Here is a 17955-nt window from a genome sequence, read left to right on the forward strand (position 1 = left end):
CGCCCAGTTTGGGCTCCACCAGGGCCACTCAGCTCCTGACCTCATTACCGTGGTTCAAACATGGACAAAAGAGCTGAATTCCAGAGGTGGGGTGAGAGCGATAGCCCTTTAAATCAAGGCTGCCTTCGACCAAGTGTGGTATTAAGGGGCCTTAGCAACACAGGAATCAATGGGTATCAGGGGCAAACTCCCCGCTGGTTAGAATCAGACCTGACACGGAGGAAGGTGGTCATGGTTGATAAAGGTCAGTCAACTCAGCTCCAGGACAAGTCTGTAGGAGTCCCTCGGGCAGTGGCCTAGACCCAAACATCTTCATAGCTGCTTGATCAATGACCTTGCCTCTATTCTAAGGTCAGAAGTGGGAATGGTCGCCAATGATTGCACCATGTTCAGCAACATTCGTGGTTCTTCAGATACGGAAGCAGGCCATGTCCAAATGCGACAAGATCTCGACAGCATCCAGGCTGACAAATGGCAAGTAATATTCAGGCCACACAAATTCCAGACCGTGACCATCACCAATAAAATACAATCTAACCTGCCCCTTGATGGTTTTACCATCACTGAATCCACAGTGGACTGCAGCGGTTCAACAAGGCAGCTCACCGCCACCTTTTCAAGGGCAACGAGGGACAAGCAATAAATGCTGGCCCAGCCAGTCACACCAGATTCACGAAATAAATATTATTTTTAAAAAATATTATTTTTAAGGCTGGGGCCGGGTGTTCTGTTCGGGTTTATCATTTAAGACCTCTGAGCAGTTCGATACAATAGAGTGTCTTGCTTGGCCTATTCAGAGATCATTGAAAAGTTTTATCCCATGTCTATGTGTCTGTAGTCATAGATAATCATAGATAACAAACAGCAATGGACCCAGCCTCCAGTCTGACAGACATCCTTCCACTAAACACTCTGCTTCCTACCATCAAGCCAACTGTGTATCCAATTGGTCAATTCCCCCAGCATTCCACATGATGTAACCTTCCTGAGCAGCCTACCATATGGAAGCTTATCAAATGCCTTACTGAAATCCATAGAGACTACGTCTACCACTCTGTCCTTGTCAAACTTCCTGGTCACTTCATCAAAGAACTCTCTCAAAGTTGGGAAGCATGATCTCCCACTCACAAGTCTATGCTGACTGCTCCGAATCAAACCCTGTGTAAGTAATGGGTGCAGTCAATGGTATGCTGTCCTTCATTGTAAGATGATCCGCGTACATAAGTAAAGCCATCTTCCTGCTGTTGTAGAGCCTTGCTGAGAGAGCATTAGGGGCACATTACACAAATTTGATCTCCTTTGTAAGGAATGATCTCCTTACCACAGACACGGGTGATGGTGACATGAGGATAGAGTGAATAAGCTGAGTGTTTAATCTGTGGAGCTGTGAGAGACGAGGAAATGGTGACGCTGAAACACGAGGAGTGGCAGCGATCACCTATTTCCAAAAGACACATTGATAGGTTGAGAAATTCCATACTTTACCCAGGATTAATTGGTTTGATTTATTGTCACGTGTACCTCAGTACAGGGAAACACTTTGTTTATGTGCAGTGGAGGCAGATCATAGTAAGCATGGTCAGACAGATCATAGGGTGGAAATAAACTTGGACAGAGTAAGGCATACAGGATACACTGAACAGGACGTGCACTAGACAAGATCAATATGAACAAGATCACCATTATTTGAACTTAGAGAGTCCATTCCTCAGTTTAACGTGACTTTCCTAATAGTGTATATGCCTAAATTAACACTCCCCATGTTATTGTGCAGTCGGCGTGTGAACCCTGTACTGAACGTCAGATTGCTCACAATCCCCAACAGCAGCCACAATACCTTCCATTTGAAACAGGTAGCCATTCCCATCAGCTTCCGACCTACATAGAGAAGGCATCTCAGAGATGAAAGATGCCTTCATGAGACTTCACACAAGACATATGGCTTCCCTCCTCACCACTAGAAAACCACGTTAATGTCCCACGTGTGTATCATGAGCGACAGAGCCAGGAGGAACAACATGGAGCAGTCTGTCTGTGCAGCCTCTGCTCCACTTGGTCATCATGTTGGAGCATCATTCAGGAGACAGTGAGGACTGCCGATGCTGGAGATCAGAGTAGAGCGTCGATTGCTGGAAAAGCACAGCAGGTCAGGCAGCATCCGAGGAGCAGGAGAATCGATGTTTCGGCATAAGCCATTCATCAGGAATCAGCATCAATTGCCTCATTCTGTCCCTGTGTAAGTACGTTGAGGGGGGAATGGCCTCCTACTGTTCCTGTGAAAGTGACTCAAGGAGCTGAATGGCCTCATCCCATTGCTGTGTAAGTGACCCAAGGATCTGAATGGCTTCTTCCTCGTCCGATTGGACATGGTCAAGGGCCGGATTGGGTTACCCCGTTTCTTTTTGAAAGCTCGATGTACTGACAAGTGTGATGATGCTGCAGCTTTAAGAGGTTATTTTGTCCGGGTTTCTTTTAAGAGAGAGATTGAACAACCATTACCAAGCTAGCTAGTTAAGACCACTCGAGTAAACAACGAGAGAGGCCTTGTGTTTATTTTAATGCAGTCTGAGTGGGTATGGCCAGCTCTCACAGATTAGGATCTCTGTGTTTTGGTTTCTCAGCAACATCAGAAACTATTGGGGTCTCCATAGAGTTGGAAGCTTCAGTGAATGCCTCCTGCTACTTCCCCTGAGTTTTCTCTTGGTGCTGTTTTTAATTCCTGGATTAGAGAATTATTTGCGACAAGCTGTGTCTGAATATTCCTTTCTGCCAAGGGCTGTGTTTATGTGATTTTCCTGTATTGGAACAGTTCATTAGTAATAGTTCCGAGGTCTATTATTCTGTTAACTTGTCCAGTAGAATTAAGTTATTCTAGATTCCTCTTTCTTTGGTTTCATTTTATCTTTCGTGTTTCAATAAATGGTGTTTTGCTGCACACCAAGTACTTTGACCAGTCACATTGCATCTAGAGCAGACACTTTACATTTCCATTAAAATAAAAATAAGAGTCTATGTTACCGCCTTCAAATATTTTCCAGGTGCTCTGTTGTGGTCCATCACACTAGACTCCTTCTCGTCCTGAGTAATAGGCTGGAGGCACTGAGTGGGCTGTCCCTGTTCTTCTCCAATAGTGTCAATGGGCTGAACGACTTCCTCACATTCCTGTGAAACCAGCGTGAGGTGCTGAATGAACACTTGTTTTACTGTGGCAATGTGCAGTGTCAGGCAGTGCTGGTAGATGAATGTTACCGACACATTAACAGCACAAGTCTCAATGGAGTCTGGGTCTTGCTGCACATGGACACAGAGCAGTTCAGGAGCTGACGGGGGACAAAATGTTCTGAACATTGTGGAATGTTCGGTGACCATACCCACTTCTGATCTTATGTTGATGAGGGTGGGGACGGGAGACATTGATGAAGCAGCTGAAGCTGTTTGTGAAAAGGAAGCTACCCTGAGGACCTCCCACAGAGGTGACCCAGGACTGAGATGATGAATATCTTCCTTTGTGCCATGTTTGACTCCAAACACTGGAGAGTTTACTCTGATTCCCATTAAGTTCAGTTTTGTTCAGCTCCTTGATGTCAACAGAAGTCAACCACTGCCTTGATATCAGGGTCTGTCACTTTTATCTGATCCCTTGTCTCAACCTCTTTTGTTCATATCAATAAGCCATGATATAGGAGCAGTAAGTGTTTTCTTCAAAGAGGTGGGATTGAATGTCAGGATTTCTCTTCTCAAGAGTGTTCGGGGAGCAAGATTTCTGAAAGTATTTGAAGAGGAGGTAGATGGATATTGACCTGTCAGAGTGGTGTGGGCTATGAGGAATTGGGTATGAAAGAGGATTTGAGACCAAGAGCAGATCAGCCATGATCTTAATGAAGGGCAAGGCAGGCTTGGGGAGTGAACAACCTGCCCCTGTTTCTGATGTTCTCACATTCTGTTATTGGAAAGTTAGTGGGTGTTATTTTAATGACTGTTATGTTTTTGAATATTGCAGTCAGGAAGAGCAGATGATTTTGTGAGCCATCTCTGGGTGAGGTATGTGGGCTGTATTCACAGTGAATCTGGGTCTACGACATGACCAACAACTGAATCACAAGTTGCAGAGAGGGGAAGCTCTGTGAAGAGAGATGAGGGGCCTCTTTCATACCCAGCCTGGATTTTCCACTTACATTTCCCAAATCATTTCAAAGCGTGTGTGACAGTTTTGAGAGGCTGAATGGTCCCCTCTGTTTCTGTGCACCAGGTCATAGGATTAAGTGGCCTCCAACTGTTCATGTCTAGCAGGTTTGAGGGGCTGAATGGAACACAGAAACATGGGACTGAGGAGTCATTAGATATTTTGACCCTTCTCCACCAGGAAGTAAGATTGTGGCTGATCAGGTTGTGGACTCAGCCCCACTTTCCTGTCTGTGTCCCATTATCCGTGACTCACTTCTCTGTCAAATATTTAGTAATGCAGCTTTCAATCAATGTGAACATAGAGGCACAATAAACTTCCAGTGAAGAGAATTCCCACTTGAAAGGGCCTTTCAGAATTTTTCATCATCCCTCTTATAGAATCAGAGAGTCATGCAGAATGGGAACAGACCCATTAATCCAATCTGTTCACTCCGATCAGATATCAAATCTGATCCAGTCCCATTTGCCAGTATTTGGTAAATATCCCTCCTCTTTCAGACACTTTTTAAATGTTCGATTGTACCCGCCTTCACCACTTCCTCTGACAGCGCTTTCTGTACACACACCACTCACTGTGTGAAACATTTACCTTCAGGTCCCTTCTAAATCATTCGTCCTGTCCCCTCCAACCTCTGCCCTCTTGTTCTCGACCCCCCTATCCTGGAGAGCAGAACGTGGCTGTTCAGAATACCCATGCCCCTGATGGTTTTATAAACCTCTATAATGTCACCCCTCAGCCTCTGACACTCCAGGGGGAAACGCCTCAACCTAATCAACCTCTTCCTAAAGCTCAAACTTCCAGTCCTGGAACATCTGTGTCTAAATAATTTTGCAGAAAACCGAGTTGTACGCATTATTCTTAAAGTGGCCGCACCAACATCCTGTACAGATGCAACATACCACCACAACTCCGATACTCAATGCTCTGACTAATTAAGGCAAATGTGCCAAATGTATTCTGCACCACTCTGTCTACCTGCAACTCCACTTTCAAGGAACAATGTACCTGCAGTCCTATGTCCCTTTGTTTCACAACACGCCCCAGGACCTGACCATGAAGTATATAATGTCTGCCCTGATTTGCCTTCCCAAAATGCAAAGCTTCATATTTCTCTAAATTAAAATTCATCTGTTACTCCTTGTTCCTTTGACCCATCTAATTGCGGTCTTGTTGTACTCTGAGATAATCTACTACACCACCTTTCTGATGTCATCTGTATACTTCCTAACTATTGCCCCTATATTCACATCTAAATCTTTACATAAATGATGAAATGCAGTGAACTCAGTACTGATTCTTACAGCACACTGCTGCTCACAAGCCTCCAGGCTGAAAAATATCCCTCTTCCTTCAAGCCAATTGTGACGAGTTTCTTCTGTATGTTATGTGACTGAAACTTACGAATCTGTCTACCAAGTGGAATGAAATACTAGCTATGAAGATAGGCTGAGTATGTTAGGTTTATTTTCACTAGATAAAAGGAGATTGAGGGGCGGACCTGATAAAGGTTTGCAAAATCATGAAGAACATAGACAGGGTGGACAGAGACAAGCTTTTTCCCAGGGTGAAGGATTCAATAACGAGAGGTCGTGCAGAAAGCCACGTTGTCTACCCCAATCAGCCCTTGCCTTCCCAACTGTATGTAAATCGTGTCCCTCAGAATCCCCTCCAACAACTTACCCACCACTGACATCAGGCTCACCGGTCTATAGTTCATGGGTTTTGGGGTCACTGTTTCCTTTTCTAGTCCCACTCCTCCACTGCTCACAACAAATGTTAAATGTAACCAGGTTGGTGATATGGCCGATGATATCGGTCTCAGACTGGGTCAGGGTCAGTTTTAGGAACAAGTCAGGCTAGTTTCTTTAATCTGCTAAAACAACATGTTTATGATCCAGAGCAATGTTACTCAAACTATGGTGGAAAGATGAATGGCAAACTGTTTGGGTATTGCAATAATATAATCAATATTTCCCTTTCTAAACACACACACACACACACACACACACACACACACACACACACTGCAAATTCAACTTGAAAGAACTTGGTCCAAATATTATTGGAACTCATGACAAAGGATAAATTGTGAGATTGTCCAAAACATTATTCTGCTTCTGAAGATATTGTACTCACACAAGCTGCTAGCAATGGGATTTCATCCTGGGAGAGTTTGGATTTGGCTGAATTCCCTTTGCTTTAGGCAGTGAGTAGATTCCAGTGAATTTTGGTTAGGGATCAGCCAAAGGGTAGCACGGTGGTTAGCACTGCTACCTCACAGCACCAGGGACTTGGGTTCGATTCCAGCCTTGGGTGACTGTCTGTGTGCAGTTTGCACATTCTCCCCTTATCTGTGTGAGCTTCTAATGGGTGATCCAGTTTCCTACCTCAAACTGTGTAGGTTCGTTGGATTGGTCTTGCTAAATTGTCCGTAGTGTTCAGGGATTTCTAGGTTATGTGCAATAGTCAGGGGTAAATATAGGGAAATGTGTTGGGAAGGTTGGTATGGACTTGTTGGGTCGAAGGGCCTGTTTCCACACTGCAGGGATTTCATAAAAATAAGAACGGCAACGATGACTGTAGAGGTTTTTTTTAGCTCACATACATTGGTGTGACGAGGAACAATGAAGGAGAGAGAGTGCAATAGACCATTCCTTCTCAGGCAGATTACATTTTCTCCCTCTCTGAGTTGAATCACACAGTAATGTCATCCTCTCCCAAACTGGACCATGTGAGGTCTCCTTGTACATTGTCCAAACTATGTCTCCATCACATTCCCTGTTCCATGTAGGTGCATCAATGCTGCTGTCAGACACAGAGCCATACCCTGAGCAGAAAATGGTCTCGGTCAATTTGAAGATATGTTTATATGTCCCTGAGTCATTAAAAATAAAAATGTTTAATTTATTCAGAATACCTGTGTTAAACTGAATGCATTTTTAAAAGAAATACAGAAATTGCTGGAAAAGCTCGCCAGGTCTCTCAGTACCCAGACGCTGTAGTTGTACCAACCTCCACCACTTCGATTGGCAGCTCATTCCATACGCACACCACCCTCTGTGTGAAATGGTGCCCTTTAGGCCTTCTCAAAACCTTTCCCCTCTCACTTTCCACCAATGCCCTCTGGTTTTGGACGCCCCTAACCTGGGGAAAAACCCCTGACTACTCCCCCTATCCATGACAATTCTGCTTTTAAAAGCCGCTACTGTGGCGAAATGTGACCCCAATCAACACAAATGGCTGTACTTTCAGTCATCCTGGGCCTAAATTCTGAAATTCAATACTGACACCTCTTCCTTCTCCATCAAGTCACAATTCTAAATCCATTTTAATCAGTTTGTTCAGATGTATCCTGAGACACTTCTGTGAGCTTTACACCTCGACCTTTGTGCCCAGAGGTCGGGACACTAGCATCACTCGACAATACCCATAAAGCTGTAACAGTATTCTCCTGTGTGTTTGTTCATCAGACTGTGCTGACATGCTGGGACATAGCTCTGCAACAGGCAGGACTTCAATACAGGCCTTCTAGCCCAGAGCAAGGAACACTACCACACATGTTCACGAATTGGAATCAAATCCTGAGTTCTGGCTCAGAGGCAGGGACACTACCCACTACACTACCATACCCAGATTTTGGGTCATATTTTAGTGCCCACTTTCAGCTCGGTGTGGATTTATTATAATCAGGTTCCCATTATTGAATTACAAACACTTTTATTATTAAACAAATGCAAGATATTTGTCTCAGCTGTAGGATATTGAGTGTATGTGCTGTTCTATCCAAATTAACTATGAACATCTTTAATCACTATTATCTGAAGCCTGCAATATTAGGGAAAGAAATCCTGCACTCACACTCTGCCCAAAGAAGGGTCTCAAATGGATATTTATTACTGAACACCAGAGTCGAAGGAAGAGCTTAATTTCTGACACCAAAACACTGATCACTCTTACCCAACTCTCACGTGCGGCCGCTGCTGATTACTGTCCAGCCTCTCCTCCCCACTGACTGTGTCAGCAATCTGTCCCTCCTCCCCCAAACCACACAAGGCTACCCAAACTCAGGGTCTTTGTGAAAATCAAGGCCGGAGTGTGCAGGCCTCCTGGAGAGGGGGGTGGGTATTTTAAAATTGAAGGGGGAGGGTGAGGTGACAGTAATATCACTCACTGGGCTGAGGGGTGGCGGATGGAGTTTAGTTTGGATTAATGCGAGGTATTGGATTTGGTAAATCAAACAAGAGCAGGACCTTTACAATTAAAAGCAGGGCCTTTGTCAGTGTTGTAGAACAGAGACCTAGGCTGTCAGGTATAATTCTTTAAATTTTGCATCTCATACAGAAAGTGTCTTCATTGGTCAGACCTTTGAGTATCGGAACTGGGACGGCATGTTGAGGATGTAGAGGACATTGGTGAGACCTCTTCTGGAATACTGTGTCTAGTCTGGTCATCCTGCCCGCTCATTCCATAGGCACACCACCCTCTGGGTGAAAAAGCTGCCCCTTAGGTCACTTTAATATTTCCCCTCTCACCTTAAACCTATACCCTCTAGTTTTGGTCTCCCCTACCCTTAGAAAACACCTTGACTATTCACTTTGATATTATTGATCTTGATATTATTAAGCTGGAGAGGGTTGAGAACAGATGAACCTGGATGTTGTTGGGAAAGGAGGGAGTGAGCTATAAGGAGAGGCTGGGTATGCTGGGACTTTTTTCACTGGCGAGGATGAGATGAAGGGGTAACTTTACAGAGGTTTATAATATATTGAGGGGTACAGAGAAGCTGAAGGGCTGATGTCTTTTCCCTAGAGTTGAGGATTCAAAACTGAGGGATATTTTAAGGTGTGAGGAAAACGATTTAGAAAAGTCATGAGAAGTAATTATTTTAGACAGAAGCTGGCTTGTGTGTGGAATGAACTTCCAGAGGAAGTGGTGAAAGCAGGGACAGTTACAACGTTTAAAGGACGTTTAGATCAGTACATTGATAAGACATCAGTTTGGATGGTGCTGTGAGCAGCTGCCCTCTCCCTCCCCCTCTCTGAGTGAATCCCTGTTGGTTTTCACCCTCTGCCAATGTCTGTGCAGTGGCGTGTGGAGGCCAGCAGAGGGTGGCATTGCATCACTTCAAGCACCACAGAGACTGGCAGACCTGCCCCACACAGACACACAGATACACACACGGGGATGGTTAGGGCACTGCGTGAAGCTCATAGGTAATTTAAATTAAACATAGCAGTATTGGGAATATGGCAGTATTTCACTTGCTCACACTCGTGTATGTGGGGCAGGATTTCAGTTGTTTCATGGGGACTGTGACACTATAACAATCTCAATGTTTGTAGGTGGCACCGAACCTGGAAGAACTCTGAAGTCTATGGAGGAGAGTGTGGAATTCTAACAGTACAATCACACGTTGATGTAGTGTTCAGGTGTAAGGCAGATGGGGATCAGTGCAGAGCAGTTTGAGGTGATACAGTTTGGTAGGAAAGACAATGAAAGACAGTTTAAAACAGACTGTACCATAATAAAGGGGTTGCATGAGCAGAGAGCGCTGGGTGTATATGAGCACAGATTGTTGAAGATGTCAGGACAAGTGGGGAGAGCAGTAACTATCACAGATTAGTTTCAGTATCTGAGCTGTTTACAGGGGGAGGTGTAGGAGGGAGTCTCCGTGCTCCCTTCCTGGGAGGTGGTGGTGACGATGTGATGTGAGCCCACCCTCCTGCCCACCGAGACCGTGGGGAATCCATTTGTACCAGCTCGACACAAAAGGGAGATGGCATCAGGGCCACGGCTTCTAAGTTGTGCCGGGGAGAAACGGAGCTGCCAGTGGGTTTAAAGTGAGAATTGCCCTTCACTGAACATTGCTCCTTACTCGGTCGGTGGGACGTGGATGTTTCAGAATCTCCACACGAGGCGTCCCGGTCCTCTCCGGCTCCTACCAGGGTCCTCCCCACATGGCGGGGGGAGGGGGGTGAGGGAACGGATATCGGGCACTCCACCACATGGCTTGGCCCTCCCTGTCCTATTCCAGGCTGTTTCTCCTGAAATAGGACAAAGGGAGGGAGAGAGTGAGGGTGGGAGTGGGTGGTCCTGCTGTTAGTGTTGTGTGGAGATGGGGAGGGGGTCATGGTGAGCTGACCGGAGGGAGTCAGTCCACAGTGTTGTATCCATGCAGTGTTATTAGTGTGGGGGTGAAGTGGAGGGAGGGGGAGAGAGAGAGGGAGAGAGAGAGAGACAGAAAGACAGAGAGAGAGAGAATGTACTGCATGTGACAGTGAGAGTGTTGGACCATGCGCCTTGTTCGGGGTCGGTGCTATAACAGATATACAGTGAGACTGAGGGAGCAGAGAGAATACGGTGACTGTTATCCTGACAGAGTGGGGAAAGTTATTGATGCTTCTCCTGTTTTGCTGGGCATTTCTTCAGACCCCAGATACTGCACTGAGCTGGGTGGGGAGCTCAGACCATGCTCGGTGGGTCTGGTGGTGTCGCCCCCTCTGGGAAGAGAATGGCCCCCTTCTCTGTACTAGCCCATCCACCAGGACCTACGTGCCCCTGTTGACAAACCGTGGTGTAATTGTCCCTTATCTGCCATGTTCGGGGTAAACTGGGTGATGGTGTGTACTCCATTTACAAAGCTGTAGAACAAATGCTCATCCAAAACTCTCCATCATCTGACCTCACACAAATATCCCTTTTTCCCATCTTTCCTGGGAAGACTGGCTCATGTTACAGGATGTTATCGAAGTGTCTACATTTCAGTATTCTGAAACCTGGGGACACATCCTTCCATGATAGTATCTCTCAGTCTCCCCCTTCTCTGTCAATACACCAAGCCCCTCCCATGTGGTGATATCTAAACTGATTCCCCCACCATCTCTCTCTGGCAGTGATGTTCACACCCACAGCACCCCCTTGTCAGGGCACAATGGGGATATGGAGCTGTAAATGGGTGGGAGCTGTACATCCTGTCAGTTCCAGCACGGGCTGCAAGTTTTCCCACACTGGACAGGGATCTCACAGTGTTACTGAGCAATGCACTGCGGTGGTGTACACAGTCCTACATGCTGGGAGGGTAACTGCTCCTGGGTTACAGATCAACGTACTGGGGTGGGGTACACAGTCCTACATGCTGGGAGGGTAACTGCTCCTGGGTCACAGATCAATGCACTGGGGTGGTGTACACAGTCCTACATGCTGGGAGGGTAACTGCTCCTGGGTCACAGATCAATGCACTGGTGTGGGGTACACAGCCCTACATGCTGGGAGGGTAACTGCTCCTGGGTTACAGATCAATGCACTGGGGTCGGGTACACAGTCCTACATGCTGGGAGGGTAACTGCTCCTGGGTTACAGATCAATGCACTGGGGTGGGGTACACAGTCCTACATGCTGGGAGGGTAACTGCTCCTGGGTTACAGATCAATGTAATGGTGTGGGGTACACAGTCCTACATGCTGGGAGGGTAACTGCTCCTGGGTTACAGATCAATGTAATGGTGTGGGGTACACAGTCCTACATGCTGGGAGGGTAACTGATCCTGGGTTACAGATCAATGCACTGGGGTGGGGTACACAGTCCTACATGCTGGGAGGGTAACTGATCCTGGGTTACAGATCAATGTACTGGGGTGGTGTACACAGTCCTACATGCTGGGAGGGTAACTGATCCTGGGTTACAGATCAATGCACTGGGGTGGTGTACACAGTCCTACATGCTGGGAGGGTAACTGATCCTGGGTAACAGATCAATGTACTGGGGTGGTGTACACAGTCCTACATGCTGGGAGGGTAACTGATCCTGGGTAACAGATCAATGTACTGGGGTGGGGTACACAGTCCTACATGCTGGGAGGGTAACTGCTCCTGGTTTACAGATCAATGTACTGGGGTGGGGTACACAGTCCTACTCACTTGGAGGGTAACTGCTCCAGGTCTGCAAATTAATTCACGTGTGATCAATGCACAGGTCGCTGTGCTGGCCAGACTATCTAGTTGAGGTTTATAGATTCTGCAATGATGTGGTCTGTGCAGCTCCCCACGCGGGATGGATATTTGTTTCAGGATCACACATTAGGGCCCTGCTGTGGTCAGCACAGATTCTAGTGCTGGACAGAAATCTAGTCAGGGGTTATAGATCAATGCACTGCTGTGGTCTACACACCTCCTCGCCCTGGACAGATATCTAATCCGGGTTTATAGATCAATGCACTGCTGTGGTCTGCACAGCTCCCACTGCTGGACAGATATCTGCTCCCGGGTTATAGATCAATGCACTGCTGTGGTCTGCACAGCTCCCCGTCCTGGACAGATATCTAGTCCGGGGTTATAGATCAATGCACTGCTGTGGTCTGCACAGCTCCCACTGCTGGACAGATATCTAGTCATGGGTTATAGATCAATGCACTGCTGTGGTCTGCACAGCTCCCCGACATGGACAGATATCTAGTCAGGGGTTATAGATCAATGCACTGCAGTGGTCTACACACCTCCCCGTCCTGGACAGATATCTAATCCGGGTTTATAGATCAATGCACTGCTGTGGTCTGCACAGCTCCCTGTCCTGGACAGATATCTAGTCCGGGTTTATAGATCAATGCACTGCAGTGGTCTACACACCTCCTCGCCCTGGACAGATATCTAATCCGGGTTTATAGATCAATGCACTGCTGTGGTCTGCACACCTCCTCGCCCTGGACAGATATCTAGTCTGGGTTATAGATCAATGCACTGCTGTGGTCTGCACAGCTCCCCGTCCTGGACAGATATCTAGTCCGGTTTATAGATCAATGCACTGCTGTGGTCTGCACAGTTTTCCACTCTGGCCATATTGCTGGGTTGTATTGACCAGTGTAATGGATGAATCTGGACAGATTGCTGGGTTGTACTGAGCAGGACACTGGCCTGTTCTGTACAATGTTCCACGGTGAACAGATATCTCCTCTGGGTGTATGGTGTCTGGGCTGGTTCTGTGAGGTGGGTTGAGAATGTGGTATATCTAACCATTTCAGCTGATCTGGGAATGCCTTTAGTTCCCATTCCTGTGATTGGACCCTCCGTCTCACACCCCATTAATGTTACAGTGTGTCCAGGCACAGGACAACATGTTGGTGGGGTGGGTAGGGGGGAAAGGTCATGGACAGGTCAAGGGGTTCCCTGGAATGTTCTGTCCCCAACATTCTATAACTGCCATTCCCCGGAACGTTCTGTCCCCGACATTCTATAACTGCCATTCCCCGGAACGTTCTGTCCCCGACATTCTATAACTGACATTCCCCGGAACGTTCTGTCCCTGACATTCTATAACTGACATTCCCCGGAACGTTCTGTCCCCGACATTCTATAACTGCCATTCCCCGGAATGTTCAGTCCCTGACATTCTATAACTGACATTCCCCGGAGCATTCTGTCCCCGACATTCTATAACTGTCATTCCCCGGAACGTTCTGTCCCCAACATTCTATAACTGACATTCCCCGCAACGTCCTGTCCTCAACATTCTATAACTGCCATTCCCCGGAACGTTCTGTCCCCGACATTCTATAACTGACATTCCCCGGAGCATTCTGTCCCCGACATTCTATAACTGACATTCCCCGGAACGTTCTGTCCCCGACATTCTATAACTGACATTCCCCGGAACGTTCTGTCCCTGACATTCTATAACTGACATTCCCCGGAACGTTCTGTCCCTGACATTCTATAACTGACATTCCCCGGAACGTTCTGTCCCTGACATTGTTTGTGAACGGCCGGACGTCAGTGAATTGAACAAACGATAAGATCCCGAGGGAAGAGATCCCGTTCCAGGGAGAAGGAGACACTGTTCCGAAGGTCCCTCAGGCAGTCAAAGGGGTGAGCACGTTTTCCCTGAGTTTACATTTCTCCACAACACAGGATCAACCACAATTTAGACCAAAATACAGGAATTCCCAAACTCCGTTTGTCTTCAGGAAACTGGGAGAGAATCCTTCAGGACAGCAACGTTCCCACCCTCCGTATTAGGAACTGGGAAGGAGTGACCTGTGTCTGCTCTCGAGTGATCGAGTGTGTGGGAATATTCTAGAAACCATCTGTCCTTATGGATGTGTCTCTGTGTATTTGCGGAGGGAGGGTTTCTTGTGGTTTATGTCACATTTTTGTCAGTAATTCCGACCTTCCCATTTGTTATTCCAGCTCCAATTATTTTAATAAATCCCTGAATACAGGGACATATTTGAAAATCTCACTGGGTCCCCGATCAAACGGGTCCCTTTGCCTCCAGGCTGATGGATAATGGGTTTGTTTTCCTTCCTCACAGTTAACGTAGTGACCATCTACGTCCTGCTTTATAAAGATTGTGGATTGTCTCCATGTGTCAGACGTTACCTGGGGGCCATGGCAGTGGCGGATCTCCTGGTCATTATCCTCGACCTGATCCTGAGACACATTCCCATTGTTTATCGGGAACAGTTTTATTTCCTGATGTACTCCGTCCCCGTGTGTAATATCCACGCCGTCCTGCTTTATGCAGCCACTGACTGCTCTGTCTGGTTCACCGTCACTTTCACCTTTGATCGGTTTGTGGCCATTTGTTGCCAGAAGCTGAAAAGTAAATATTGCAGTGAGAAAACGGCGGCTGTGGTTCTGGGAGCAGTGACTGTGCTGAGCTGTTTAAAGAACATTTCCTGGTATTTTATGCTCGAGGCTCGGTATTGGCTGGAGAACGACCCCTGGTTTTGTGATGTAACAGACGCTGTTCGAGTCTCCAGTGTCTGGGTCACAATCGAGTTCCTCCACCACATTCTAACCCCGTGTGTCCCATTTCTCCTGATTCTGCTGCTCAATGTTCTCACCGTCAGACACATTATAGTGACCAGCAGAGCCCGCAGGAGACTCCGCGCTCACACCAATGGGGACGCTCAGTCTGACACTGAAATGAGAAACCGAAAAAAATCCATCATTTTACTGTTTGTGATCTCGGCCAATTTCATCCTGTTATGGTCAATGTTAATGCTGTATTCTATATGGTACCGGATGTGGTTGATTGGATATCAGTCTGTGAATCTCGATCTCTTTGTGCAGGAATTGGGCTTCATGCTGCAGCTCCTCAGTTGCTGCACAAACACCGCGATTTATGCCGTGACCCAGACTAAGTTCAGGCAGCAGCTGAAGAATGTGCTGAAATATCCCTTCACCCAAATCCATCCATCAATCAAATTCCCTCATTAATCAATCCATCCGGGATTTTCTCATTTCAGTTCAGTGTTTCAGTGATGGAGCAGCCTGTCGCTATGGTAACAGACTGAGGGTAGCGCTGGTTTGTCCATCCTTATCCCACAGGGGGGTTACAGGGAAACATTTCAATGTTTCTCACAACTCAGGGGCCAGTGAGAAAAGGCACCATCCCACTGACTGTATCCATCACTTCCATTTGTAACCAATAAAAATGTTGATTAAAGCGTGCCGAGCAGCAGAGTGACCGATGTTGTTGTGTGTCTTTGTGTTGGAGAAGCTGAGCTGAAGAGAGACAGACTCAGCCCCAAGTCCTGGTCCTCAGGGAAGGGAAGGGGACCGCGCCCTGAGCTCAGGAGCTGGGTTTACATCCCTCTGACCCCCCCACTTCAACCTGGCCTCCCCATTTCCTCTCTTCCTCCTCAATTCTCTCCCTCTCTCTCTTCCATCACCTCTCCTCTTCATTCTCCCTCATCCCCCTCTCTCACACACACCCCCAAAACAGGTTTCTACACCTGCCTCCATTCTTCCCTCTCCCCCTCCCCCCCACTCTCTCTCTCTTGCCGCCTCTGTCTGCCTTCTGCAATTCCATCTCTACCACATTCCCCCCCCCCATCCCATATCCCATCCCCACCATCGCACACTCAGCCTCACCACCAATACCCCAGTCTCTGGGTCAGAGGGGAAGGGAAGGAACAGGGAGACAGTGTGTGGCAGATAGACAGGGAGGGTGGGAGAGAGATTCAGCTGAAGAGAAACGGAAGGAGGTGGAGAGAGAGAGAGAGTCACCGAGGAAACGGGATCGAGAGTGGGAGAAGGTGGAGAGAGAGTGAGGGGCAGGGAGAGAGAGGGGCAAGAGAGAGATCGGGTGAGGAAAAGAAAGAGAGATACACGGGAGGAGACAATGAGAGTGAGGGTTGGGAGAGAGAGAGAGAGTGGGCGAGAGAAAGTGTGAGACTGAGAGAGGGGTGAGGGAGGGGGCAAGAGAGAAAGGGACAGAGAGAGAGATTGGACGAGAGAGAGAGCGAGGGCGGGAGAGAGAGAGAGCGAGGGCGGGAGAGAGAAATGGTGAGAGAGAGCAAGGGCAAGAAGGAGACGGGAGTGTGTGGGGGGGGTGGTCGAGAGAGAGATGGGCAAGAGAGAGAGAGAGGGTGAGAGCGAGCGTGAGGGGCAAGAGAGGACGAGACAGAGAGAGAGAGGGAGGGAGGGAGGAAATGGGTGAGAGAGAGAGGGAGAGAGTGAGCAAAAGAAAGATCGAGGGGGTGAGAGAGAGAGAGAGACAGGCGAGAGAGAGCGACAGGGAGAGGGGTGACAGAGGAGAAGAGGTTGCGAGAGCGAGAGAGAGGGGAAGAGAGAGCGGGAATGAGGGAGAGAGTTTGTGAGAGACGGGGGGAGAGTGAGAGAGAGGGGGCTAGCGAGTGAAAGAGATGAGAGAGAGGGGGTGTGAAAGAGAGAGATAGAGAGAGACAGAGAGAGAGGGGGTAGAGAGAGAGAGGAGGCGGGAGTGGGAGGGACGGTCGAGCGAGACAGAGAGAGAGGGAGAGCGAGAAAGAGAGAGAGAGAGAGAGAGATGAGAGAGGGCGACGGGGTTGAGAGAGGAAGAGAGGGTGCGAGAGCGAGACTGAGATGGGATGAGAGCGCAAAGGAGGGAGAGTTGTGTCGAGAGAGAGAGAGGGCAAGAGTGATAGAGGGGAGTGAGAGATGGAGACAGGGAGAGGATGACAGAGAGAGAAGCCATAATGAGAGAAAGAGTCGCAGAGAGATGAAGAAAGGAGGTGAGCAAGGGGGAGAGAGTGTGCACGAGAGAGACAGCGAGAGAAAGAGTGGGCGAGAGAGAGAGAGGTCAAAATGGAGGGAGAGAGGGGCCAGATACGAGAGAGAGGGAGAGAGATGGTCGAGAGAGAGAGGATTGGTAGAGTGAGAGAGAAGGGGGCGGGATAGAGAGAGAGGGCTACAGAGAAAGAGAGGGGGGGGGGGGAGTGAGAGAGAGAGGCCGCGAGAGAGGGAGAGGGAGCGAGAGATAGGGGAGAGCGAGATGGAGGAATGGGGCAAGTGAGAGGTAGAGAGATGAGAGAAAGAGAGAGGAGGCAAGAGACGGAGGGAAGGCCATAAGAGACAGAGAGAGAGAGAGAGACAGAGAAAGAGGGGTGAGGCAAGAGTGAATGAGGAAGACAGTGGTGAGAGAGAGAGAACAGACAGGGGCCAAATAAAGAGAGGTGCAAGAGAGAGAGGGGCGAGAGATAGAGAGGGGGGGTAATAGACAGAGGGATAAAGAGAGAGAGGGAGAGAGCGAGAGAGGGAGAACAAGAGAGAGAACGAGAGAGAGAGAACGAGAGAGAAAGAGAACGAAAGAGAACGAGAGAGAACAAGAGAGAGGGAGAAAGGTGCAAGAGAGAGGGAAAGAGGGGGCAGATATGAGAGAGAGAGTGCGAGAGCAAGAGAGAGGAGAGAGCAAGGGAGGGAGACAGGGAGATAGGGAGAGAGTGAGCGGAAGAGAGGGGCGAGAGAGGGGCGACAGAGAGAGAGAGAGAGCGAGGGGGAGAGAACGATGGG

At 48.0% G+C, this 17955-nt stretch overlaps 1 long non-coding RNA gene across 1 annotated transcript in view; it reads right to left on the reverse strand.

Annotated features, from left to right (window-relative positions):
• The window catches only part of LOC140494062 (uncharacterized), a 97774-nt gene that overhangs the window by 38490 nt on the left and 41329 nt on the right, over positions 1-17955 (reverse strand). The window contains exon 2 of the long non-coding RNA XR_011963901.1: positions 14557-14772. This is a non-coding gene — a long non-coding RNA (uncharacterized lncRNA). The remainder of the gene's footprint in view (positions 1-14556; positions 14773-17955) is intronic.

This window comes from Chiloscyllium punctatum, chromosome 23 (genome assembly GCF_047496795.1).
Source record: "Chiloscyllium punctatum isolate Juve2018m chromosome 23, sChiPun1.3, whole genome shotgun sequence".
Lineage (NCBI taxonomy): Eukaryota > Metazoa > Chordata > Chondrichthyes > Orectolobiformes > Hemiscylliidae > Chiloscyllium > Chiloscyllium punctatum.